The sequence below is a fragment of the Manis pentadactyla genome, chromosome 9 (genome assembly GCF_030020395.1).
Source record: "Manis pentadactyla isolate mManPen7 chromosome 9, mManPen7.hap1, whole genome shotgun sequence".
Taxonomy (NCBI): domain Eukaryota; kingdom Metazoa; phylum Chordata; class Mammalia; order Pholidota; family Manidae; genus Manis; species Manis pentadactyla.
This window is the reverse complement of record NC_080027.1, coordinates 31756976-31783966: the sequence shown is the minus strand read 5'-3', so window position 1 is coordinate 31783966 and position 26991 is coordinate 31756976. Positions and strand designations below refer to the sequence as shown.

The following is a 26991-nucleotide window of genomic DNA, read 5'->3' as shown; positions in this document are numbered from 1 at the left end:
TAATGATTCTGTCTTTCCTGGGATTCCAAAATAAAACAAACAAAAATTTTCTAGCTGTAAGAAGTATATCTTACCAACAAGAAAAATTTTGTAATCTGCCTATTTGCTGTGCATGTTTCTTTCGAAACCAATACCAGAACGAGTTAATACAGTTTACAAAATTCAACCTGTAACAGTAATGACTACCTTTTATTGGGTTCGTCTTGTACCAAACAATGTACCGTTTGCTTTCCATATACATCATCTAAGCTGGTGTTATCTTGCTAACCTTCCCCTCCCTCATTTTAAAGAAAAGGAGGGTGAGGTGCATGCAGCCCATGGCCCTTTGCATTTGCATTCTGCTGGAGCCAGGCCTCTGAAAAGCTCTTTTAAACCTCTTCTCCTTCCACTGGTCCCAACCTCTTTCAAATAAAATTGTATATGTCACATAGGCAAAATGTTAATGCGTTTTTGGCTTTTAATTCTTTTTTGAAAGACATGTTTTTGTGTGTATATGCTCTCTCTGAAGGTCCTTGTCCAAGTTCATATTTGTCTTGCTGTAAATTGAATTGAGAATAACTTAGGCTAAATTTTTTTTTTTGTTGCTATAAATAGAGCTATTCTTGGTGGGTGGAAACGATGAAAAAACCACCACCAAATGAGAAGAAACTCAGTTTACTGAGATTGGTACATTGGTTTATTTCACCATAAAGCCATGCTAAATCAAAAACCCAGATATGGCTGTAAAATAAGTTGTGGGCTCTGGCATGTGATTTTTAAAAATGTGGTACAATAAAATTCAATGTATGATACATCACTAAGGTACTTTACAACTATATTATTCTTGGCATTAAGATAAATTAACACTCTGGAACATTCAGCTGTATATTCTGAGCTTTATGAAGCACCATGGGCTGGCCAGACCATCAAATGCAGATGTTCGCTTATACCTGCAATGATTTGCTGAATTTCCTACCTTAATCGTTATTGCTGTAGCCCAGAGGCTTGGAGCTGAACGTAAGACAAAAAGACATTTTACAGACCCTTGCGGGGAGGCCGTTTGTAAATTAGAAACCAAGTCTCAGGTTACACACCCCTAAGTGCCAACTCCAATACATCACTCCTCCGCTCTTATTTGAGCAGAACTTCCTCAGAGAAATGGAAAATATGGAAAAGCTATGAACAAAAGAAGTATGCCTGAAAAAATGTGTTCCTGGAAAAAGATATATTCCCATACTCCAAATTTGCCAAGTTTTAGTGCAATCAGAAAGTGTACTCGGAAAGGAGAAATAACTTTATTGGAAGTGTAGTGGGTGCTGATGACCAAACTATTTATTAGGAAAAAGCAAAGAGCAAGCTAGGTCCCTGGTGAAAGAAAATAAAAAGCATACTTTTTTTAAGAGGTGCTTAAATGAGTTGCTTTCCTTGAGGATAAAGGGGACGTTCTTGTCAGAGCTATAGATTCTACATCTAAAGAGAAAGGACAATTATGTATAAGATAAACACTTCCGACAAACAGTTATGGGTTTGAAAGACAGTAGCTCCTTGCTGGTGAAATAAAGCAACTGTCAATAAGCCAGACACACTCTTGAAACATTCAGAAAAATGTCTTGCTATCTTGCTATTCCTCTCCATATATAATATGCCATATGACACCACAGTTAAATCTGCTACTGCAAAAAAAAAAAAAAAGTACGTCAAGCTGTTGGTTTCCATGAGATTTGGACAGAGGCAAAACAACACAGCAGAAAGGCGTCTGGGAAGGTATAGCTTTCGCTTCTTTCCTTCTGAGGAGGAAATGACTAGCTGACCAGGAGTTAGTGCTCACCCTGCCTGGAGCCAGGACCTGGGACGAGGACCTGGAACATACCCAGATGAGGATGAAAATGCAGCTTCAGGTAATTATTAACGGGAATAGGCAACTAGAGAAAACAGTTACAAGTTATGCAAATATACCAGTCATGCCTTCTGCATCAGCCTGCCCTGTGGTGCGTTGTACAGCTCTTTCCGTTAACGATCCAGTCTTTTCTTTCCCTCCCTCTCCCCCATCATCAACAGGCATGCCAAATGCAAATCTCCTTGGATTCTGATCCCATCCCGGCAAAATGCAGACTACCACCATACCGAGTTTCACAATAATCTCCACAATGACAATTACTCACAGCCCCTCAGTTCTGTTCACACAAAAGATCGCGATTTGAATCCTGCCTTGCACAGGTTCAGCTCTGTTGCAGCTGGTTACCAGGCAAACGGGCTGTTTTAAGATTTACCGATCACTGGGGAGAGTGAGCTGGGGGTGGGGATGGACGAACCACCCTGTACATACCTCCTTTTGGCAGCTCAGAAAAACAATTTCGTGACAAAGAGACTTGTTCTTTTCAAAGCTCACCCAACAAATGAAACTGACAGAATGAAACCTGAGAAACTTCAGCGACCAAAGAAAGCAGCCTTCCAAGGATCAAGGTGAATAATTGATTTGTCGGGTTTTATTTCATCTTTAAGCTATTTTGCTCATTAAAGGGAATTGTGGAATTTGTCAGAAACCCAAACACTGACACACACTTCTGACAGCGAGTGCATATTCCAAACTACAGACTCATTTGCCAAGCTTATTCAACAACGATTAGCTGCAAAGCCAGGGAACTTACCGAGCACAAAATTATTGGAACAAAGCAGGGAGGAGGCAGGAGGCACCGAGGCAGCTTCTCCGTCTCCGGGGTGCCAGGTTCTCCTGTCTGCTGTCCGGTTCACACTTGCCTTTATAACTAAGACTCCAACAGAACTCACTACCGAACCTGATGAATTATAAAACAGCCCCTCCTAGACTCTCATATTTTACATCTCAGGGGGTGACCATGCAGCATCCTCACTCCCTGGGTACATGTATTTCTTTGTAACTCATCCTGATAAATACATCAGCCTCAGAAGCAGTGGCAGTAATTGGTGTTTGGGATGTACAAGCATTAACCAATAAGATGCTTTCCCACCATGAGTCCTGCACCCCCAGCCTCCACTCAGGTTCCCCCACACCTTGTTAAGGTGGATCCACCCAACCCAGTGGGGAGTAGGCAACGATGGCAAAAAGTAGAGGAAAGCCCCGGCATTTCCACTGCATGCATAGCATGGTGTAGTGCTCAGGGTTAATTCTCATAATGGTTCTGTAAAAACCAGTCCTCCTATTTGCACGGCATGTCACAGTGTCCCAAACACTTTCATTCTCCTGGAGCCACTCAGCAACCAGGGGAGGAATCAGTAGTGCTGGAACGTAAATGAGCCACCAGCACTCAGAGAAGTGAAATGACTTTGTTCAGTGTTCATGGAAACTGAGGGATTCAGGGAGCCCTAGAGGGTCAAGGAGCCCTAGAGACTGGGCGTTCAAACTGCTCACTGTGCAGATGAGGAACCAAAGCAAGAGAGAGAAAGTGACCTGTCTAGGTCCCACAGTCTACAAGTGTGACTTGAGCCTGAACCTAAACCCAGGTCTTCTGATGTCAACAACAGTGTCTTATTATCTTACCATGCTACCTCTGGAGCATGGAGGCCCTGAACATGGGAAGTCATGCAGAAATCAAAAACCGTAGCATTGATTGATCAAAAATCATTACCGAGCAGGCTGCCTGGAGGAGCAGAGCAGTGCCTCAGCTTTTTTGTTTTTCGCTGACAAGGTCAATACAACCTGTTAGGTTCACTGAATAGCAACACTAAAAAACATGGTTTTTGACAATAATAGCTACAATTGAGCACTTCTTATGCACCAGGCAGAGCTGTACGAGCTCAGACTCATTTAATCTTCACTGGATCTTCCAAACACCCCTATGAGGTACGTATTACCGCAAACGACATATTGCAGAATAAAAACCAGATCGAGAGAGGTTAGCAAATGCAGCAGGATCCCTGGTGCTAAGTGGCAGGGCTGGAATCAACCCCAGTGACCTGGTTCCACAGCCCAGACTCTTAAACATATCATCCCATCCAAGCAGGGTTTCGAATTCAACCGTCAGTGGCAAATGAGCAATGTGAGCAGATTTATTTACTATGGCCTTTAGTAGAAACTGTAGGAAGTTCATAGGTTTTGGAACCAGACAGACTTGTGTTTAAACCCTGGCTTTGCCTAACCTACTGTAAAAGAGGTCGCTTCATCCGTAAGATGGGCATGCTAATTCTTACCTTGCAAGATTAAATAGAGTATATCAAGAAAATAGAGGGCTGGGTTTATAGTGCTTACCCCTAGATTGGTGGCTATAATCTTACCACACTTTCTGGAAAATGGGTTTCTGCCTCACCTTCTCTTTAAACTGTCTTTTAAAATGTCAGTGGGAATTTGCCAAGGAGTCTTCTAATCTGCCAGCCTGTGAAGAAGGTGAACAGCCCCAGAGAAGTCTATCATCCAGACTGCAGAAAGACAACAGGATCACATGGCCTTTCTGCCAGAGGATGGCCAGGCCAGGGGGGCCACCTGTTCCAGTCACTAGGTACTTCCCTCCCACCGTTAGTCAAATGGACTCACCAGCCCAGGAAAGCATATTTACAAGGTAATTGCTTTCCACATGAGACCAACTTGCCTTCCTTCACCTGTTTCAAATAAGCACCTGTCACAAAACCTATACAACAATGAATTTTTGCATAGAGCTACACATCTGCTGCCATTGAGTTAAGGTGTGCCCAGCTAGGTATTTCTGTCCTGAAAGTTTCTGTCCTAAGTCAGTATTTGGCCACCTGCAAGGCTCCCATCAGATGAGCTCTCATCCATATAAGGAACTGCTATCTTCAAGCTATGCAATCAGCATTCCTTGGGGGGACATCAGCAGTAGCCTTCTAGGGGACGAGGAGATGCTATAATGTTCTAGGCTGTGCAAATTAAAACATGCGAGGTTTTCTTAGCTCTGTGTCTCTAGAGAATGACTCAGTGGCCAACTTAATTTGCTCGTGTACAGACTACCCTCTTCTTGTTTACTTTTTTCCTTTTAACAGCTTACTAGGGGATCTGGAATATGTGTGGATGAAGAGTCCCCTTTCTCACAACCATATGTAACACCAGGATCTGTGGGAGCAGATGTATGCAACATGATTGGAAGGCTGGGGAGAGAGACTTGGGCTTCTGAACTGTAAGAAAAGCCAGGTGTGAACATCAGGAGCAGAGTAAATTGTAACTACAATGATGAGATCAATGGTTACTTCCTATATATTGATATAGGTGTTACTTACATATGGCCTGACATGGCTTGATCTTTTTTCTCTAAGTCTTTTCACGATTTCTAGTTCTTTAATGTACCATGATTCCAAAAGCCATTTCTTCTCTGTCTGTTTTCCCCGTGCTGCCTGGCTATTCCACCATTATGACACACCCCATGAAAAATTAATGTAGAGGAGTCTTCATAGGTTTTATATGATAACACATTGCTCTATTCCCCTGTCAAGGATAATCATAACACATATTCTATCATAATCACCACTTCATGCCACCAGTTGCTCCCAGACATAATGAACGATTTTTAGCCTTGAAGCTCTTGTCAGTACTTTGCTTATATTAGCGACAGTGCGAACACTTATGGAGCACTCATTATGGGCTGGCAATGTGTCAACCACACCACAATTTGAAATGAGTTGTGCTATTATCTCTACTTTGTAGATGAGGACTTTGTAGCTGGAAAGGTTAGGTGACTTGACAGTACACGGCACGATCAGAATCATAGCTGCAGTCTGAGCCTGCAGAGTCACGCTTTTAAACTATTACATCCACTGCTTCTAAGAAATGGAGGTAACATAATGTGAAATACGTACCTGTTCTCATTGCTTTTACTTCCTCACACCCTGCCTTCTCCTTATCTGAGTTATGCACTGTCACCATCCCACGAGAGTTGCATTTATTCAGGTAGATGACGATATGCTTGTTAACAAAGGCCACGGCCGGTGTGTAGTCCACAGCCAGTGTGTAGTTTACTTGATGTCTCACCAGCCCTTTGGTAGAATTAATTACAACTTCCCTGAATCAAACACTTTCTTCACTTGGTTTCTGAGACACCTTTGGTTTCCCTCCTACCTCACCGATCCATCTTCCTAAGACTTCTCGCTGAGTCCTTCTCCATTTCCTGATCTTTCAAACTTACAGTGAGCCTGAGTTCATTGTTAGACCTCTCTAGTTACACTCACTCCTGAGGCCGCAATACCCAGTACCAAACTTAAATGCCATCTACAGATTAAAGACTACCACATGTAGATCTCTAGGCCTTACCTGTGGCCTGAACTCCAGACTTTTATATCCAGTTGCACACCATGTCCAAGCATCCCCACTTGACTGCAAAATAGGCTTTTCAAATTTAAAAATTCCCAAACCAAGCTTGCAGTCTCCTCCCCTGAATCTACTGTACTCCCGATATGCACCATTTCAATAAATTGCATAATCATGAACTTGTTGCTCTGGGAGTTAACTCTTATTTTATCTTACATTACACATCTTAGTCATCAGCAAATGCTGTTAATTCTGTCTTTAAAACATATCCCCAGTCTTTTCTCCATCTCTGCCCTTTTCTCCCCAGTCTATACCAGTATCACCTTTCATATAGATTTCTACAATCCCCTCCTAACTGGTTTCTTTGCTTTGACTCTTGCCTTTCATCAACCATGGTCCACAGGGTAGCTACATCAATTGTTTTAAGACAAAACTTAACTGCTCAAAAACTGCTCAGCTTCCTTCAGTGGTTCCCCTCTCTCTTAGGATTTGCTTTCCTCTGCAGCCAGGATCCTGCTGTCACATCTCCTCCTAGAATCCTAGAACTCCCTGATGCCCTGCACAGAGCAGCACCTTCCATTCCTCACAAGTCTCTACTCCCCTGTTGGACTTTATTTTTATCTATGGTACTTACCTCTATGTAAGTTTATATTACACATTCATATATTTATTTTTTTAACTTCTGCATCCCCCACTAGAATGTAAGCTCCATGAGGCCAGGGGCCTTGCCTATTTTGTCCATGTCTGAAACTCCATCACTAGACCAGGGCCTGGCACACAGTAGATACTTAAAATATTTATTAAATGAAGGTGTCCGAAGTCCCATCTTCACTACTTCTCACTTATATGTCCTTGGCATAAATTGCTTACTATCCCCAAATCATAAATTCCTCAATTACACATTTTCTTAAAGAACAAACAACTCTTACGTTGCTCTGGGACTTTACAGTGTATTCGGCATCTGTGAATGTCTTTGATAGAACGATTCCACAAGACTGGTCAGTGGTATAGATTAACTTGTGTCCCCCTCAAAACTCTTAAGTCCTGACCCCCCAATACCTCAGAACGTGACTTATTTGGAAATGGAATTGTTACAGATGTAATCAGTTAAGAAGCCATACTGGAGTAGGGTGGGTCCCTAAGCCAATACGACTGGTGCCCTTATAAAAGGAGGAAATTTGGACACAGGTATGCCCACAGGGAGAAAGCCATGTAAAGACTGCAGGTATCCTGCAAAAAGCCAAGGGCTTACCAGAAGCTAGGAGAGAAGCCTAAAACAGATCCTCCCTGGTACCTTCAGATGGGGGATGGCCCTGCTGACACTTTAATTTCAGACTTCTGGGATCCAGAAGTGAGACAAACATATTTCTGTTGTTCTCAGAAACAACTAGCTTGTACTACTTTGTTACAGCCACCCTAAGAATTAATATAGCCAGCCAGATATTATCCTCATCTGACATATGAAGAAATTGTGGCTCAGAAAGGCTGAGTAACTTGCATCAAGTTTCTCAGCTAGGAATTTATAGGGCCTGGATGTAATTTGAGATCTGTGTGACTTCCCACGCATAGAAGCAGTGGGATTCCTAGTAGCTGGTCCTGACCCTCGTTGGTCCAGCAAAAATGAGAAAAGAAATGAGATGCAGTAGTTTTTCATCAAGCTAAAATGACCTTCCTTTTTTATAAGGTTATATCCTGTTTGTTTTTTCTTCCTATTTGTTTTTCTTCCTCTTATTTTTGCTATTAAATTTTCTTTTTATTTCTGAGATGATGGTGAGGATAGTTTTTTGTTTTGCTTTTTAATGTCCTTCATTTTATTGGCAAGATAAAATGTTGGCAATTATGTTGGCCTATAAAAGTTTGTACTGAAATGTTTCTGGCCCATGAAATATAAAAATCTGGGAACAACTGTTCTAATGCCACCCCCTCTAGCAAGCTAGAAAGCTCTTCACATGTAGTAACATTTGGTGATGGGAAGAAGAAAGTCTTTTTCTCAATCAACTGAGATGATTGCTCATCTCATATATAAAATGTCTGCACTAATGGTTACCATCTCTCACCTTATTACCAATGAATTAATTTGACACAATCTCATGGCACAAATATATATAACTGAATTTGACGATAACCATTCATAATTGAATTTAGCAAAATTCAAACTGTTTTTTAGTCTTTGCCCACCCCACCTTCTCCCCTCTTTCTTAGTGAAGATTTTCTATTTCGGTTAAATTCTTGACTTGCTTTTGACTTAATCCATTTACTTTTGGATTTGGCACCTGTGGGTGTGTGCAAATATATGAGAATTAAATGAGATCACCTTGGTTAAGTATCTATAAAACATCGCAAAAGCTTTGAGTAAGTGCCAATTCCCTTAAAAGGAAGAGGTAAAGCTTTATGTGTCCGGAAGGAAGTCAGCTTTCAGACCAAAGAAGATTTAGAACAACTGGATGACTTGGCAAGATCAGCCAACCTGCAGAGTGTTAATGAACTTTTCTTTGTGCTGAGCATTCAGTGATCCCTAAGATAGTTCCTAGGAATTGGGGTAGTCTATTTTTATGAGTTCATGTTCATGAACATGGGTGGGCTATATATATGTGCATACATATAAATATATATGTATATATATGTTGATATATATTTATATATTGATAAATCATATATATCATTAATATAAGTTCAATCAATGTGAGTGTTTGCACCCTCTTTGGTTTCAGAGAAACCCAGAAGGAAAAACTTTCATGCATTTAAGAGTTTGATTTCTTTGCTTTCACTGGTCTCCTAGAATCTAATTTATATCCACCAGTTTCTTCTATCCTGGGAAATCTTAGTACAGACAAACTGCAGGCCCTCCCTTTGTCAAAGTTGTCCCAGACTCCAAATCACTGAAGGAGGAATTCCTTCCTTCCATGAGTATTTATGGAGGGCCTGTCATGTCCCAGCCACTGTGTTAAGATGTTGGATGCCAGGAGAACAATGCAATCAAGGTCAGATTTTTTTCATCCCCTAAGTGGCTCTCAGTCCAGGGGGTAACAAGCAAATAGTAGCTAATAACACAACTGCATAGCTTATTTTAGATGGTCTTTCATGAAGGTGCTCTCAGTGCCCAGAGGAAGGGCATGCAACCTAGTCCTGGGGGATTGAGGTCAGGAAGGCTTCCTGGGAGAGGTGGCATCCAACTGAGTCTTGCTTGACTAGGAGATATCCAGGTAAGGAAATTTCCAATCAGAGTGAGAAGCATGGGATGTGCAAAGGTCTGGGGAGCAACGGGTTGGTCATAGACTTCTGGAGGGGTGGAGTTTTATCCAGTTACCAGTTAATAACCTAAGTACTAGGTTACTAGTGGTGGAACAAAGACTAACTTCAGAGTTTAGGAATACTAGAAAATAATCACTGCTTTTTCATAAACTTCACGAATGAATGCACTGAAGGCTAAAGTAGAAAATGTCATACTTTTATAGTTAGACAGTTCTAATTCATTCAATCTGACCTTTGCAAGTTGCTTAAATTCTCTGAATTGAACCTCAGTTCATCACCTATAAAATGGAAAGAATAGGACTTATACAGCTGTTGTGTTTTTATGAAATTAAAAATGTAACATATCTTGCTTTCTACCTGCAGCAAAATAGACGCAAGAGTAAATGTTAATTCATGTCCTACAAACACTTGTGTCATTGTGATTAAGAACTACATTGCTCATATCAACTCTTGTTTCCCATTGGGGTACTTTGGTTTTCCTCCTAGACCTGTTGTCTCAAAACTTTGAATGTTGACATCATGTAAGAAAATTTTGAGTCCATCTCCCATTATCTAAACATTTATGTATTTATAAACTGTGGGATGTACAACCGTAGTACCAAGGCACAGTACTTATACCAGAACAGAAATTTAAAGGCTGAGATGAAAGAGTAACATAACGGGTAGGATTGTCTTTTACACACTCTTGGGACACATATACTCACAGTGGAGAAGACTAAGAGCTCCTAAGAGAGAAGACGTTATCTCATTTTTCATGGTGCCCCTAGCAGCACAGACTAAGTACTAAAGGAATGTGTAGGCATTGAAAAGGCAACAACAGGGGATTAGGGAGTAAAAAAGAAAAAAATGGGTGGCCTACTACCTGTCCAAATCAGTTTTTATATTTAAAACTTTAATATATGGTTTAGTAATAATAAAAGTCTAAAATAGTAGAAATGTTAAGCAACCAAAACATAACTGCCTCCCTTTCCAAATGTCTGTGGTGAGTAAGAGTAAATACATTTATTTTTCAAAGGGCTAATACTTGCTGAGCACTTATGAGACAGACACTATGCTAATCATTCTACATGTACTTTCTTATTTTCTCTCCACAATAATCAGGGCACCACACTGCATCTCTCTAGAGGGTATCAAACACAATTTAGTCTTATGTTGGGAGTCTGCACACCATGGCCTGCAGGCCAAATCTGTCCCTCTGTCTGTTTTTGTACATTTCATAAGCCAAGAATGGTTTCCACATTTTAATTGGTTAAAAAATACAAAAACAAAGGATGTATAATGCTTTGTGGCATAATGAAAACTGTATAATATTCAAATTTCAATGCCCATACATAAGGTTTTATTAGAACACGGCCGTACCCATTCTTTTATGCATGATACATGGCTGCTTTTATATGACAAAAGCAGAGTTGCTTGGTTGCAATAGAGAGAGCATGGCCTATAAAACCTAAAATATTCAGTATCTGGCCCTTTACATGCTACAATAGGCTGACCCCTAGGGCATGTGAAGGGAGTCCCTGGAATTATGCAGGTTGCATCTTGCCAGGGGTTGTAAGTTATAGCCCAGATAGCAATCCTGTGTGGCAGTGGAGGCTCAGAGAGAATAAGTCACTTGTCCATGCAATTAGCAAGTGGAAGAACCAGGGGCTTTCAGGGCAAAGTTTTAAGGCTGAAATATGCCTTTGATTCCAACTAGAATCCAGACCCTTTTTCATTGCTAATAAAACTTCCCCACTGCCCCCACTGTCTTTCTGTACTCTCATGTCTAGATTTTAATATTGTTATGGCTAAGGACAGGGTAGAGTAGGGAACAGGGCAGTGGAACAAAAGCACAATCCACTCCTTCATAACTACCTCCTTGAGTCTTTCAAATATCCACTTGGCCCTGGAGCATGAGGCTTTGCCATCCCTGGCTGAGCTGAAAGTGATGACAACGACATATGTGGAATGCTGGAAACCTCATTACTGGCTTTTTGCCTACAGAAACTCAGCCAGCCTATCCTCTTATCCAAGGAACTTCAAACTTACACTTGCTCAGCTGGTTCTTTCCAGGTGCCTCTAACAAGTTGCTCTGCCCAGCTGAGATCAGAAGTCGATAGACGAGACTACATATGCTTTGCTATCCTGGAGAATGCGCTCCTTTTTTCTAACTCTCATTGTGTCAGATCATCCTAGGGTCTCAGACACTCCTGGGTTGTAATCTGGATACTGTAAAATGCAAATCACAATAACTTCTTCCTGGACAGTATCCTGGAGGCCCAGATACATTAACATAATGTGACTGCCCCGTTACAGCCAGAATTTTGCTTCTAAGCAGGATCAACTAACAATGGCAAGGCATCAGCTACGTAAAGTTGTGGGAACAGCTTTCATGTAGGTTAATCTCACTGGATCTGCCCAGAAGAGATTCATTATTCCCATTTATAGATAAAAACACCAGGACGCAAGAGGAATTAAGCAGCATATCCTTTATATGCACCTGGTAAGTGGCAGGTCTGGGCTTCAAACCTCAAGCTCTCTGATTCCTAAGTGCCTGTCACTTTAGTAAACGAGCTATCCATGACAATGTCCGCTTTTTGCCATGATAGTTATTAAAAAGCAAGCTGACAAACATCCCTTCCAACATGTCCCTCCAAATCATGACATGATTATAATTGGGACACAGCACACTATTATGGAGTTCAAGGGGCAGGGTTTAAGCTTATTAGGGAATTATTTCAACTACCTGACCCTCTGTAAATCTGTAAAATGGGAATAACAATTGACGTACCTTGTAGGGATGTTGTGAGGATTGTATAAAAGAATGTAAGTATTCCATTTATGTAAAATGTTCAGAATAGGCAAATCTTTCCAGACAGAAAGTAGACTGGTTGTTGCCCATGGTTCAGGAGGAAGATTGCTAATGGTATGGGGTTTCTTTAGGGATGACGAAAATGCTCTGAAATTGATGGTGGGGTTGGTTGCACAATGCTGTGAATATACTAAAAACCATTGAATTGGATGCTGTAAATGGGCAAATAATATGGTCTATGAATTTTAAGATAATGTAGATAAAGTGCTTACTTAGCACAATGCTTGGCACAAAGTAAATGCTTTATAAATATTAGTTTTTGTCGTTTTTGTTTTGAGGCGGAGACTGGCTGGTTCACTAAACTCATTTCCTCTTCTTCTGGAGCACAAAACTTGATTCTACCCTGGAAGTTAGGTGCAACCATATATCTGAGTTCTGGCCAAAGGAATGTGAGTTCTGGCCAATGAGATGGGGTGGGCGGGGCCCATAAAAACATTCCCCTTGTAAACCTTCCTGTTCTCTTTCCCTCCCACCAGGTTGATGCAAATGAATCCTTTGGCCTTGGAAGTCACCTGCTGAAGATGGAGGAGTCACAGCGGGGAAACGTCCCGGAATCACGGCCCAGAGAGGAAAGTTAAAATAAGTTTTGGATTTCATGAGAAAGAAGATACACTTGGATTGTGTTTAAACCATTATTCATTTTGAGATGTGACAGTAACAAGAGCTAGTATTAGTATTACTGATACATTATTGTTACAGTTTTAACTCTCCCAGCTTGTCTGAAATGACTGACTGTGGAGAGTGGCTGAGGGAACAGGAAAGGCTGTCTGGCAAATACAACCGTCCCTTTAATGCTGCCAAATAGTCACTGGACAATGTGAGGAGGGTCCACAGCTTTCCCATCTTGGGGAAGCTGGTCCTTGTTCTGCCCTCGTCCTCTGGGGAAGGGCCCAACGAGCAGCAGACAATGCGCAGTCAGACCACCAGCAGCAGCAGAGGATGTGGAGCAACCCCAGTCAGCTCTGTGCCTGCCGCTCTGTGTTTCTTTGCTGCCCTGCTTCACGGAGGCCATGTACCCCTACCCGCTTTGCCTCTGATAAAAGGGAGAAGTACAAATCAGAGATGTTACCAGACCCCATTACGTGCCATCCCTGCTCAGTGCTTCCTAAAGCAGCATCCTTCATTCTCTCCGTGTGGAAAGCAAAGAGCTATTTAGCTCTCCTGGTGAGTAACGCCAAAATATTTGATTATTATTGTCTCTCATTCAGAAGATTCGCTGTCAAAAGGAAAAGCTCTGAGTCATGCTTTAGAAAAAGGTGAACAGAGGATATGCAACCAAACCCAAAAGGTGGCAGACTGGAGTGGGAATAATCACTGGGGAGGCACTTTGTGGCCCCTGCCTGCGGTCAAGTGGGGCCAACAAGGCTTCCCCTTGTGTTTCTCACAGGGGGACACTGTGGGGACCAGTGATTGTGTAAAATGAAAGTGTATTCTGATCTTATAAAAACAGTTGATGATCCTCAACTATTTGCTGTGAAGTCTTTCTACATAGGTTGCTTAATTTCTCAACAAGCCTATTAAGTAAGTATTACAATGAGCCTCACTTATGCGGTAAGAAAACTGAGGCTCAGAGAGGATAAACTAATCAACATCCCCATGATCCCCCAGGTGGAAAGCAGCAGAGCTGGGACTTGATAGACACTAAAAGCCCACATCTCTAACCACCATACCCTTCCTGATGGAACAAACGAAATGCGTTATCAAGGTGAATGAACTCATCTGCTGGACAATCTAGGATGCCCAACGCCAAGATGCCTACCCTTGCTCACTGCATAGACAGAATGTCCCACAATGCTCCTTGCACCTGGGCATGTGCAGTGAGTGCCCATGAGATTAATGAACAGGAAAAGGGGAGAACAAAGGCCATTGTCCTGGGCCTCAGAGACCAGCCTGCCTAAACGTGATTCAGAAAGTCATTCACAGACTCAGCTCTCCTAGATTTTAAATAGCAGATCATTGCAGGTAGAAATGTTTACTTCCAGATAGAAAGTGCATCTTCCTGCTGAAAATCGCTTCTCTCCCCAAGCACAAAATCATAAAGAAAGAAAAAAGCATCTGAATTTCTTTCTGCTTCCTGTTTGCCAAATGGTTTCTTTTCCCTTTAACTTTCCCATCCCATTGTTTCTCTCGTTTCTTCTTAGTATGCTCTATTTAAGCCAGATGGAGCAGTAGTATTTGGAAGCAAGTACTGAAGTCCAGGGGACTTGCATAATAAATAAATAAACAAATGAACAATTTAGCCATTGGTAAATCAGGCAGAATGAGTTTAACGACTGAGCTAGAAAAGTAGCTGAAAATCTATTCCCAGATAAAGTTCTGAATGTGACCCAAGTTCTCATCACTTAACAGATAACCACACTGACTTCTTTCAGTAAACAAGGGGCTAGAGAGAGAAGCAGTGGGGAAGTGGTCACTGAGGGCTCTGCAGAAATATCCAGTAACACTATGGCCACTTTGCTTTACCAGTATGCTGATACATTATCCTGTGTTCACTGTGAAATGTATGTCCACCACCTAAAAGGCATTTCAAGTTCTGCTTTTCTTTAAATAAACTCTCCTTCCTTTAAGTCTTACATAATTCAACTATCATCCCATGTGAGGCTTAATTTAAAGGAAACCATAAGTTGAGTTAATTCACTGTGAAGGGTTACGGAAGTTATGCTTATTCCAGAGAGTCAGCAACTGTGTATTAGAGTGTCTATTATATGCCTGACCTACTGCCAGGTTCTGTGAACATAAACATGAGTAAGACTCAGCCCCTGTCCTTCTGGAGTTCACGGCCTCCTAGGAGAGAGATGTATTTGAAAACTTAGTGAAAGGAATTACAGGTATGAAGGCAGAAGGAAGTACATGAGGTGTTTAGTGACCACCAGCTCTAATGAATGAGGGAGTACCCATGGAGGGGCAGAGGACAGAGGTTGCAGTCCAGTAAAAGAGACCTCTGTCTGTCTGCTTGGAAGGCCTGTGGGTACCTGCTGTATACCAGGAGACAGGATAAGGGGATGGTCTGGGCAGAAAGAGCAGTAAGACAGGGGCAGCCATGCACAGTGGCATGAAACAACCAGGCCTAGGGTCATACAGACATATGAATCCAGCTGGGCAATAGGCTCTGAGGGAGAGAAATGATAGGCAGGCCTGGGGGCCAGGGGGTGATCTGTCACTGTCCTATGGCTCTTGTGAAAGACTGTGGACTCTATCCCACATGCAGTGGGAGCATGTAAAAGATGTTAAACAACATCTGATGTGCAGTTTAGAAGATCACCGTGGCAACCATGTGGAGGACGGTCTGGAGGTGTTGAGGCTGGCAGCGGAGAGTGCAGTCAGGAGGTGAGTGTGGCAGTCCAGGTGGGAGGGACAGGGCCTGATCTCAAGAGGCAGCAGTGGGGATATAAAGAAAGAGAAAGCAAGCAGATGTTAAAAAGATAGAAATCTGGGCATGAGGTAATAAAATCTGGGTTCTAGTTCTAGCTTCTGTACAATCTCTGTGGGGCCTTGGATGAGTCCTTCCTTTACTGGATCCTGTTCCCCAACCTGCCAGGAGAGAGGGAGACATTTTGTGCTGTTTGAGGAGGCACTTTATTCATGAAACTGGTTATTATTGTTATTATTCATTCATTGGGTAAGTCAGTCAGTCAGAAAGGCACTCACCCCTTGATTCCTTTTGGGGGGCTTACTACAAAAAAGCAAAATAGTGGTACAAAGGACTCAACCAAGGGAGAGATGAGACTTGAAGTCCATAAGCATTTGCTGATCACACTTTAGGTGTAAAATGTGCATCACAATGTACTATAGATAAGATGGAAATGGAAATAAATGATCAAGATGTTGTCTCTGCTCTTTGGGAGGGAAATGAAGAAGCCTGTGACTCACTCAGTTCAACAAACAGTGACTGAATGCCTGTGTGCAGAATGTCTTACTGTGTCTACCATAGTAAGGAAATTGAGGAATAAGACATGGCTCACAAATGGAAAAAGTGATTTCCCTCTCTGAGAGTTGCAAAGCCCTATGGGAGCCTAAAGATAGAGAATTTGTACTGAGTGTGTGTGTGGGGGAATGGAAGTTCCTGTGGCCAGGATCCTCACCTGACCCTGAACTATTTGATGATGTAACTGGCCTACTGCTAGGCTATGCTTCCACACCCGTAGGCAATGAGCTATTACTGACTGAGTCACTGTACAAAGAGCTCTGTCCAGGGCTCTGGGTGGAGGTAGAGACAGAGGAGGATTAGAGACCTGCAGACTGCCAGATGCAGAGGTAATCCTAGTGCTCCACCTACCGCTGGGAGAATAAAGCTGGGTATAAACCTTTTACCCTGAGAACGTTCAGTTGTCATTTCTCAATTTCACCGAATCCATAGTAAACTTGCCTGGGGCTGCAACCCTCCAGTAAGACACCAAGTCAGAAGTCCATCTTTGATCTTTGTTACAGCAAACAGAAGTATGAATGCCTTTTTCTGTGATCCAAGACTCCTAAAAGTTCCCTTTGTAAAAGCAGATGAAGCAAGAATTTATTCACTTTATTTTGAAGATCCTTGCATGGGTGAGGTCCTATATCAGGTATTCCATGTAAGAACAGCAAGACATGCTCTTTAACTTCAAAGAAATCACAGGTCTCTGTTCATAACATTTTGTATTGTGGAAGGAGGAAGCAGAAAACATTGGGTTCTACTCTTTTTATCAAGCAATCCAAAGTGCCTTCAACAGCACCTAGCATACAGTAGGTGCTCAATAAATTCAGCTAAGGTGAACATCAAATTTGTTACTTAAAAAAGAAGGAAGTTGACTCTAAATAATAACACATACTTGATATTTATCCAAATAATTCACTTAGGACAAATTACTTTTATGTAAGAAGTCATGAATAGTTAATCAAACCATAGGCAATTGGCTTGTTGTACTACTAATTCAAACAAGGTTTCTAAGCAGCAGGTCTATATTCCCAAAGCCTTAAGAAAGCAGATGACATCTAATTTGCTCTAAGAGGCTTGATTAACCACATTCAGTTCTTTAAGCCAGGGTGAGTTCAGTTTTTGGAGCTCTCCTTAACTCCCAGCTCCTTCAATAAAACAAGCAGTTTGTAAATATCTAGTCTGGAAAGACCATACTTGGGAATGGTCTTGCTTATAAAGAAATGGAGGTGTTGGAGATATGAAAGGAGAATCCCACTAGTAGCCTGGTTAAGAAAAGTTGCTGACTTGACAAATGAGATGACATATATAAAAAGCTTTGAAAAAAATCTAAAGGTGCTAACAATGCATGAGGGATTAAAAGAGAACATGTACCACATGTGGTATTTTTTGTCTTGAACAGAGAGGCCCAGAGACTTGAGATCCAGCTGGTAAGAATTATGACATGTAATTTAAAACCTTTGGCCAGTGAGAAATGATTCTACAGGACTTGCAGTAGGTATGGCTCAGGGTCTCAGCACCTTGCTGGAGGGGTGGAGGTGGCCACCGTGTTGCATACCATTGAGGGGAGGAAATTATGGTAATACAAAGTGATTTCAGTCAGGGGCTTTTGGTCACAGGCTGATCTGAGTTGATATCTGGCCTCTGTCACTTACTAACCTATTGAGACGTGGACAAGATACTCACTTAAGCCTCAATCTCCATTTGTAATGGAAAACAATAAGGCCTATCCCATAAATTGTTTGGGAGAGTACACGAGATAATAGAGGTAAACAGCTTAGTACAGTGCCTGGCTTGTAACAAGGATGGTAACTATTAATATTGTAATTAGGATTACTGAAAAGGAATTGTTCTTTCCAAAATTGGCTAAAACACTTGTTTCAAACATTTCTGAGACTGAAATAAAATATATGGCCGGTGGATTTGCAGAAATGGGAGTGGGTGTTTCATTTTAGTGTAATTGTAATATGCTGAAGAATGTAGCTGAATCTTGTTGCTAATCAAACCCTTTCTTACAGTAAGATTATTTTGTGAGTGAACCTGGCCTGAACGTATAGTGTCTTTTTAACAATATACTATAATGTGCCATTTTGTAACATGGGTCCCTTCCTAATGTTATTTAATTATATATTCATAAGAACTTTAGCTTGGAAGTGACCTCTGTCACTTAAAGTTTTATTCAAGGTCTGGCAAAACAAAAACCTCTCTGAGCCTTAGTTTTCACATCTGTATAATAGGGATAATAATTGTACTTAAGAGTTTGTATGATGTTGAAAGTATTACATGAGATGATCATCATCTTTACTGAGGTTTTTGCTGTGTGCCAAGTTCTGGCAGCCTTTACTGAGTTATCTCACCCTCATCGCATACCATGTTGCCTTCCAGAAGTGTGGCTGTCAAGTCAGAGGCTGCAGCCAAGGGTTCAGAACGAGCCAGCAGGGATCAGTTGAGCTGACAGGCGGAGGACTGCTAGAGGATGGCCAACAACATCAGCAGCTCTTGCTGCCTTAGAGACAGCCGGCTCTTTGGTAAGTGGGCGGAGGGCGGCACATAGAGGTCAGTAGGGCAGGAAAATAGTTTTGAATATACACAAACATCGGGCACCTTGAGACATGCAGTCACACCTTACATTTCCAAGGCTTACCACAAATAACTACTCCCAAAGGTATCTAAAACAACATCTAAAGGGTCCCAATGCAGGCAGACGTGGGCAGAAGGATAGGACCTCAAATACGTCAAATGGATTGAAAGGATGGAGAGGAGACAACAAAGCATATGCATTTGCTCTGCTCTGAGCAGGGCCTCGGGGGAGTATGGAAGGCAGCTGCTGCACTAGGGCAGGCGTTGGGAGGCACGTGGAGGGAGTCTGGCTTTTATTTCTCTGTTGGATGGTCTTCAGATTTCTGTCACCCTCGGGGTCAGAGGTAGGTGGCATGGGAGAATTCTGTCTTTCTCTTGACTTTAACAGCATTATAAATTTTCTGTGCCCTGGTTTCATCTTTAAAATTGGGCTAGTAAAACTCAAGTACAATGTACATTGGGCTACCACATCCTTGTGAAAAGATGGTGAAGCTTTCTATGCACCAGCATGGAAAGATCTTCAAGACACATCAATAAACGAGAAAAGAAGGGCACAGAACAGGGTGTGTAGGATGCTCCTTTTGTTGTGTAAGAGAGGAGGTGAAAGAAAAAGAATATATATGAGTTGCTGTGTTTGTGAGGGTAACTCCAGAAAGATGCACAACAAACTAAAGATAGTAGTTAGCTGTATGAGGTGGATGGGGCTGGGGAGGAAACAACTTTTCAATAATTACCATAGAAAAATCAAATATTTACATTATTTTAAAAAACAAAGTGGAGGTGCCAGTCAGTATATACCTCATATGGTTGTTTTGGTAAGTACATGGAATAGTATATTTAAAGAGCTCAGCAGGAGGCCTAGCACACAGCAAGCATCACTTACACATTAGTGGGGGCTATCTTCGCCTTTTGAGAAAGATAGAGGGAAAGAGCCCTTCCTTGGCCTCTACTTTTTGCTCAAGGGCAGGAGATGCGCTGCAGCAGGCAGGCAGCTGGGGCTCTTGCTGAGGCTGAAGGAAAAGAAGGGCCAGTGATGACCTGGTTTCCTCTTTAACCATCCAGCCCTATTTCCAGGGATTCAGGGCCAAATACCCACCCAGAAATAAACATGGAGACTTCACCTAAGAAGTAGAACACCGTGGACTAAAGGGTATGGAAAGATAGAGAACTGAACTCCAACATGAGCAGCTCCGTCCATGACTCTGAGTTTGGGAATGACTGAAGAACGGGCATAACGCCTCCACCCAAACCGTGAGGAAAGATAAACAGATGCCAGAGATGCTACTTTCTTTCACTGTGTTGCTGAGAAAGCAACAATGTCCTTAAAGTGTATCCCTCAGGGGATTCACCGAAATGCCATAGTGGAAGGAGAATAATAAAAATAGGACACTGACTCTGAATAGAACCCTTTCACCATCACAAAATGAATAATCTACTTTTTTTTTTTGCTCCATCTGCACTGAAAAGATTTAATAATCAGATACAAAAAGTAGGGAATTATAATGAATCATGAGTATTCAGGTAGCCCAAACAATTGTTCTCATATTCCCTGTTTTACTTAGGGTTATGCCTAAGCAGCAGACAAAATAAAGACTAAGTCTAGTTCCTGTAGGATTAAAACACATAGCCTTTGGGACACAGAAAGTACCATTTTAGGCACTTGTTGGAAAAAGAGTATACAACACGATGTCTTATTTGTTAGCTGCTTCCTTTAAGTACGTTCTACAAAAGGAGCAAGAGGCAGGGGTCTGGGAGAGGGCCATGAGGCGCCCCTTGTGCAGCTGCCGTATTGTCAGCTATGGTGGCTGAGAATTCCAGCTCAGAAAGTAGACAGATTTGAGCACAAATCCTAATTCTATCAATCATTAGCTTGAGTGACGTTAGGCAAGTTACTTAACCTTCCTCAACTTCAGTTTTCCCATCAATGAAATAGGGATAAATAAAACCCCTACATTATAGGGATCTTATAGGGATCAAAAGAGATAACATACTTAAGATGCTTAGCACAGTGCTAGGAATATAGTAGATGTTCAGTAACTGTTAGCTCTTATTATCATCTCTTTTCATTCATGCATCCACTAAACCATCATGGATTAGGGATCATTTCAGGTCAGCTTTGGGTTAGGTAAAGGAAATCCAAGAAGAATAAGACACAGTCCCTGTACCCAAAACAAAAGAAGACAATATGGCGTTGGGGTTATAATAAAAGAAGTCAGTGGCAGGCATACGGAGGCTGAAAGCAGGGGCAGGGAAAGGCGAGGATGCGGAAGGGCTTCTTGGGGGAGCTGAAGCTTGATGTAGGGCTTCAAACGTGTACATACAGGCATTTAGGACAAAAGCAACAGGAAGTGCATACACGCTGGTAGGGAGGGGCAAGAAGAAGGCTGGGAACAGATCCTAGGGAATGAAAATGCCAGACAGAGAGGTAAGGCCAGGGAGGGCCATCCCCATCACATAGGGCGAGTATACAAAAACCTTCCTGTGATTTGGTGCATTTGACAGCTCACCCTCTTTAATTAGAAGCTGAGAGACATTCAGCATAGCCCTGCCAGGGCATTGTGTCATGAGTTCTCCATATTATTACGGTGGAAAGATAATTTTGTGCTACCTTTGCCAGCCTTAGAAGATATCTGCTGAACGAGTGTCTGGCCTGATCTTGCCAGGAGCTTACCCTTCTTTGCAAATCCAGTGTTGGCTTGGGATAAGGTTATGTCAGTAAATTCCCCCAGCCCCCAGTTTTATTTTGCTTATAAATCTTCTCTTAAATATGTACTTCAGTTCAGTACAAAAGTAATAGTGTCAGTATTGATTAAATATTTTTTAAAAAGGGACTGTTGTGAAACGGAGGGTATCCAAGCACATATAATTTCAAATGTTTTCTGCTACTTAACATGGTGTGAACTTGGCATTTTTTTTTACCTTTGTGAATCTCATTTATCTATATTTCTTTATTTATAAAGAGATTTCTTTATTTATAAAGAGGTAGAATTCAACCTATCTAATGGAGTGGAATAATTGATAACAAGTATCTACTACCAAGCCTGACACAGCTCTGCAAATGCTGGCTAGTATTACTACCTGAAAAAATTAATTAGGCAATTTGGACAGCAACCTTTGAAGAGAGAAATCTGAGTCTTAGTTAGGGCAGAAGGATGTCAAGTGTAGATGGAGTTGGAGGAGGCCAGGTCAACTTGCATTTCTAAATTGTGCCGCACTTCAGCGGGGCAGGACCCAGTGAAAGCTCTAATTCCTGTGTGTTGCACTGAGGTTGTAGACACTCTGATCTCATCCTCTCTTCCTCCATCCACTGGAAACTTCCTTTAGTTAGGCTGAGCTGCATGGACCAATAAAGGTGAACTGAATCATTTCCTTTTAGAAGTTTTCAAGTTACTTCAGGTCTCTAGAGCTAGTGCAGAAAGAAGAGTTAACAGATGAGGTTTGCTAAATATAAGCAATTTTTCTGTAGTCCATGTACATGTATTCAGGAAAGGATGTGATGGAAAGAGAGCAAAGGCACTCTGTTAGTGAGGAACTGTTCTTCCCAAAGGCACTATAAATGATAATATAATGGTGGGGAAAGCACATTGTCCTCCATGTTACATCTATGCTGTTACAGCCTTTCACAGACAGGACTCAATTTCCATACAGCCCTAGGAAAACCACATGCTCTTGCCTTTTAACCCAGTATCTTTAGTAAAAGCACATTACCTCTACAGCCTACAAATGTGTTTATAATAGTCACTTGTGATGGAACATAAAGAGAATCTCTCTTAACACATCACAGAGATCTCATAATCTGGATCTTGTAGATACACTGATTTAAAAAAAAAGTAGTGACCAAGAAAAAAATGGTGTCTATTAAGCTAGATACTTGAATTGTAATATCTAATGCCAAGCATTAATGGAAAAATACACTTGAAAATCTTTGCAAAATTCTTTTTTACTTTCCAAATCTGTCTTTGGGAAAAGCTTTGGAGAGCTATAAAGGTTACCACATCATTCCACATAAAAAACTAACCTAATGCTCATTATGACAATACTACTTCTAGTAGTGAAAAAAAAATCAGAAACCATCTACAAGTTTAATAATGTCAAATTGGCTAAACCAACATGTCATATCCACATAATAGATCCCTAGATCTCTTTAAGATTCACTTAAAAAAAAAGACACAAAGAAATGCCCACAAAACCTTGTTAAATGAAAAATGAGGTTACCAATTCCTATATACAGCATGATTCCAACTTCATAGAATGTAGAAAAAAATTGCAATGACCTACAACAAAATCAGTAGGTATTATTTTCTGTTTTTTTTCCTTTCTTTCTTATTTTTTTTCTAACTAGAAAACCCCAATAAAATATTCTTTTAGAATATTTAATTTTCTAAGTAAAACTCTGATGGCCAGAGGAGGTGTGGAAAAGAATGCATCTTGAAAGCAGGAAAAATTTTGCTGACATTAAGCACAATGTTTGTAACATTAGATAACATCATTAAATGCTTATCTGTAATGTGGCTGAAGTGAACCAGGACAGGAAGGTTCCCATGTGGTATAACCTATCCTATATATTTCATGCACAGAAGCAGGTTTGAAATAAAATAAGCTAAAATGTCAAACAAGGTTGCTTTTGGGTAGTAGAAATTATGGATAATTTCTTTTATCCATTCTTTCATCTTTTTTTATGCTACTCTGTCTTCCAAAGTTTTAATAATAAACACATAATGTTGTTACAATAAACAAACTATTAAAAACCACAACTCAGCAGGAAAAAAGTGACCTTACCTTAAAGTCACTCAAATATTAGGTCAAACACACTAAACTTCAGACACTCTGATTCCAAATCTAGTTTACCTTCTGTACTAATATTTCAAAAATACTATGTAAATCTAAGAAAAAAACTCCATCAATTACATTAAGTAGAAACATTCAGAATTCATACCTACTTCCATTATTACTTTTGAAAGTACATCATGAAAAGGCTCACAGATCACCTTGCATGACTCCTCTTTGTGAAAAAAACCACACAGACCCAAAAGGCTGTGAAGGCTTATTTTATATGGGAAACTAGATCTGATGCTGGAAAGGCAAAGGAAGATAGCTGTACAAATGAACAAAAATTTCTTCACTTAAAATTCATTCATTAACCATTTTTATTAAGCTCTTATTCCATGTCAGGTATTGTTGTAGGTGCCAGGGATACAGAGGTGTCTGCAAAGGGGACTAGGGACAGGGCATTCCTTCTGCACGGTGTATGAAAGGAGTGGCTGCATGACTTACAGAGGGGATCCAAATAGATGAGGTGACAATGATCTACATGACCCAGATCCTAGTCTGGACCCTCTCACTCTCACTCTCCCATTCTCCCTCCCTCCCATGCCCATGTCCATAATCCCCTGGGAAGGTAGAGCCTGACTCAAAGGCTTGCATGTGATAGTTCACTTTGAGTAGTGATCCCAGGGAGGAGGAGGGAGGAACCTGGGAGAATGGACAGGGAAGGAGGGAAAGGCAATGCAACGCTGTGTCAGGGCTGTTCACTCTTGTGGGCAACCGGGGCTCAATGCCTCCAGGACCTTCCAAGGAGCCTCCATAATGCAATTCAGAATTCTCCAAGAGATGAGGAGGGGAGCGTTTATCCTCTATCCAGTTCCCCTCTGCCTCTAGACCTCTGCCTGTCAAGAGTTGACACAAGGGGTGTCAGCTCCCTTGCACTCCCAGCTGTTTGCATGCCAGAGGGGTGAGCGGACTCCTGGGCAGAATGCAGACAGTTGTGGCAGCTGAGGCAAGGTAGCGTTGGGGTACACCTGCACAAAGCTGGTGGCTGCAGCAATATCTTGAGTTAGTTGAGCAGAAAAGATGTGAGGCTGAGCATGGAGATGGCACCACTTATAAGCTTCCTCTGAGCCATAACAGGGCATGGTTATAAGAACATAACTATCACTTACTGAGCAACTATAGACACTTTGCATACATTCTATCACTTAACCCTCAAAATAAACTCCGTGAAGATTATACTTTCACCTCTTCTTCTAAATTCAATGAAACAGGTTTCAAGAAGCTAAATAGTCTGCCTAGGTCATCAGTGAATGGTGGATAGCAGGGGAGGCTGAAGGACTGTGCACAGAGCCCACGTATAATACCACCTCATGGGGCCCTGGAGTACACAAGCAAATCCAAAATGAGGAAACATAAGGAGGAATTACTTGCCCTTCAGAGTTACTGTTTCTATCTCTGTCTTTGACCAGAGCGTAAGTTCCATGAAAGGAGACATGGTGCCCTCACACTTTATGTCCAGTAGGTACCAGTGTATGAAATAAAACAAGGCACAGTGCTTACTGGGTGTCTATTCCCACGATAGACGAGTGCTTCTTGAGAGCAGAAACCATGTCTTATTCACGTTTACATCCTAGCATCCAGCACACATTTGTTGACCCTACTGGAATGGAATTTTCCAGAAGGCAGAACACATCATGGTTAAGAATATAGACTTTCTGTCTGATGAGCCTGGGTTAAAGCCCCACCTTTGATGCTTACTAGCTATATGACCTGGGGCATATTATGTAATAATCTTTCTAGAATAGTTTCCTCATCTGTAAAAAGGTCTAATATTCATTGAATTTTCATCAAAAGATTGCTCTGAAGATTATATGAGATATATACAAAAGCATTCATCATTAGAGCCTGACACATGGAACACATGCAATAAATATTAGCTATTATTATCATTATTGGAAATTCTATGCTGTCGGCATTTATACTGTACTTGGAGTTCCTAAACTGGATCCAACAACATTTGGGAAGTCCCCTGTGGCGCACATGGGAAGAGCCCTAGAACACAAAATACCTAGTAGATAGGATAGACAATATCTAGCACATAGCTGGTGCTCAACAAATATTTGTTGAATGTTAAATAAAGTAATGAGGCCCATTGCCTTTGGCAAGAAACATCAGCCCACACAATGAAAATGAGTAATGCATTACAGGTCACTAATATCTGGCAGGGAGAAAGGACCAGTGTCCCAAGATCTGACTATAAACAAAAGGACAAACAGTTCTACAGCAAGGCCAGAAATTTGGGATTCACTGTCAAGACAATATAAGAATTTGTTTCAATATTTGGCCTTATATATCTGTCCCAAATTCAATGTCACTTGTGTTTTATGGTCAAGATCTGTTTACTTTGCAATACTTCCTGTCTTGTTTTTAATAAAGAATTGCATATTTCCTTTAAGTTCTTTATTAGTTAAAAATAGTTAATTATAATTTGAGTTTAAATTCTGGAGACTTAGGGATCTATTTCAGAGACATTATTGATGGGATGCAGACCACAGATTCTGACGGAGAAAATTGGGTGGTTGAAGTTCAATGCTCAAGGTGGTGTGGGAAGAGTGGACACTCTCTTTGAATCATGATAGGAAGGCTTGGTTTGAATCCCGACTCTTCTACATACAAGTTGAGTGATGTTGGACCAATCATTTACTGTCTCTGAGTCTGTTTTTCATAATTTCTAATATGAGGTTGCTGGTGCCCACTTCTCTGACTTCAACTGATGATTTATTGGAAAGACACAGGCAGAGTGCCTGGTGCGTGGCATGCACTGAATCACTGCCAGTTCCCTTCTTCTCTTAAAGGTAAAAGATAAGCATGAGTCCTGGGGTGACTGCCAATAATATTCATTTAATTAGGCCCTCCCTCTTAAGCTAGGTCATATAATCCTTCATCAAGAAAGAGTCTTCCTGAGAGGAGAAAATTTTTTTTCTCAAATCAGAAGTGCAAATGATCAAATTCTGCAAAATGATTTTTTTAACAAGATTGCTCATTAAGCAACAAACCACATTGTAAAGTTCAGCTCAATCTCAGTGTGCTTTCTGGTCAGCTACTCTGGGCAGACCTTTAATCACACTGGCTGGAAGATGAATACGGTGTTTCATTAGGCAGTTATTACAGTTCCCACCCAGGTGTTGGGCATATTCTTGAGACTGCCCATGATGCTTGGTGGTTGAACTGCAAGCCAGGAATTTAATTTAGCTTTCTGAGCATCTGCAGGTTTTGTTTTTAATAGAGAACTTCAGGTTGCATAAATGCCTTGGCTTCTGCTTCAGAAGGTGAACCTTGACTCTCTAAATGAACTGTCAGTACAGATCCTCAGGAGCCTAGTTGTTGGACCTGGAAGCTATTTCCCCCCAAATCATTTGGAAG

General features: G+C 41.3%; 1 protein-coding gene and 1 long non-coding RNA gene across 21 annotated transcripts in view; one reads left to right on the top strand and one right to left on the bottom strand.

Moving 5' to 3' along the window:
* Positions 1–26991, bottom strand: part of DLG2 (discs large MAGUK scaffold protein 2) — a 1919888-nt gene that overhangs the window by 176264 nt on the left and 1716633 nt on the right. The window contains exon 1 of one of the 19 annotated variants that reach the window (XM_036895438.2): positions 2628–3027. The exons of the other annotated variants lie outside the window; for them this stretch is intronic. The gene's annotated coding sequence lies outside the window, so the exon portion shown is untranslated. Of the gene's footprint in view, positions 1–2627; positions 3028–26991 lie in introns of those variants that run through there. 19 annotated transcript variants of the gene reach the window in all.
* On the top strand, positions 319–13921 carry LOC130684863 (uncharacterized). 2 transcript variants are annotated; one of them, XR_008999192.1, is made up of 4 exons: positions 319–1877; positions 2038–2442; positions 4294–4511; positions 12788–13921. It is a non-coding gene; the product is annotated as an uncharacterized LOC130684863 (long non-coding RNA). The 2 variants fall into 2 exon arrangements; XR_008999191.1 differs by having other exon boundaries at positions 319–2442.